This window comes from Ischnura elegans, chromosome 1 (genome assembly GCF_921293095.1).
Source record: "Ischnura elegans chromosome 1, ioIscEleg1.1, whole genome shotgun sequence".
Taxonomy (NCBI): Eukaryota; Metazoa; Arthropoda; class Insecta; order Odonata; family Coenagrionidae; genus Ischnura; species Ischnura elegans.
The window spans coordinates 154,948,042-154,949,497 of NC_060246.1; positions in this window are offsets into that span (position 1 = coordinate 154,948,042).

A 1,456-nucleotide genomic window follows, 5' to 3' on the forward strand; every position below is an offset into this window, starting at 1 on the left:
GGAGTAGTCATCAGGACAAGGATCAACTTCGGTTTTGAGGCAGTTATACTGGAACCACTGAGCGAGAGAATGTGCATCTCTCAATGCGCGAGTGCTGTTGCGCAATTTATGACAAGTATTGAGACAGGAAAATGCAAGAAAGGAACATTTTTCGGGAGGGGGACAGTTTAACTCTTTTTCGAGAGAGATGAAAAAGCGACCCGTGAGATCGGTCAGGAACTCACACTCCGCTTCGCTGAATGCGTAGAAAGCGGTTGCACCCTCAGTCATAGCTTCCAGGGTAGATGAAAGTTCAACGTGAGAAATTAATCCCTCCTTGAAGGATGTCTCATCACGCTGCAGGGGGTCTGAGAAACGTAGCTTCTTTCCTCCGGCCACAGGTTTTCCATGTTTCTTGAAACTGCCCCAAAATAGACGATTTGAATCAACGTCGACGGCTGCAAGCTCCATCACCCCGCCTCGGCTATAAGTCACAGATACCACGATATGCATTCTGCGGCTGTTTCTTCTCAAATAATCACCTCCTCTTCCTGCTCATCGTATTTATTCGGGAACAGCACTGCTGAGCTCTGAGATGATATTTGGCCCGCCGCACCCGCTTGAAGGTCTGATGAAACAGCTTCAGGGCTCGGCAGTCGTTGAGATGAGGGATGGTGTGATGAAAGTGTGAGAGGAATTTGTGTAGTGTTTGACCTAATGATTTACTAGCGGTATAGAGGCAGCAGTATTCAGCGCAAATATCCGAACGAAAGCTTTGAATTTGAACGTGATTACGAGTGACTAAGAATGACTTTAAAAAATTACTTATATTTGAGACGAAAGGAAGTAAGCCTTAAGAATCGAAATACTCTGCATGATTATTATGTAAATATACCACCACTCAGTGTGAACCCGGTAATTTAGATGGATCTAAATTTATTATGTAAACTCCATTTCGTGGTGATTTTGCTGAGCTGAGCTGAGAATAGAGACAATTCACGGAATATCTGTATAAAGTAATAAGTATTGATGTCTTGTCTGCCATATATAAAAAAACCAGCGATATGAATGGACGCATAACTGAGTAATGATAAATATTAAACACTTACACCTTCAGGCGAATCATAGTTTGGCGGCGAGAAATTACTAAGTATTGTAGGTCCTATATCTACAAAATAAGGGACTATTCGCGGAATGTCTGTACATAGTAATAAGTATTGATGTCTTGACTACCATATATTAAAAAACCAGCGATATGAATGGACGCATAACTGAGTAATGATAAATATTAAACGCTTATATCTACAGGCGAATCACAGTTTCGCGGCGAGAAATTACCAAGTATTGCAGGTCATGTTACTTCCATATTAGGGACAATTCGCGGAATATCTGCATATAGTAATAAGTATTGATGTCTTGTTTGCCATGTATTAAAAAACCAGCGATATGAATGGACGCATGACTGAGTAATGATAAA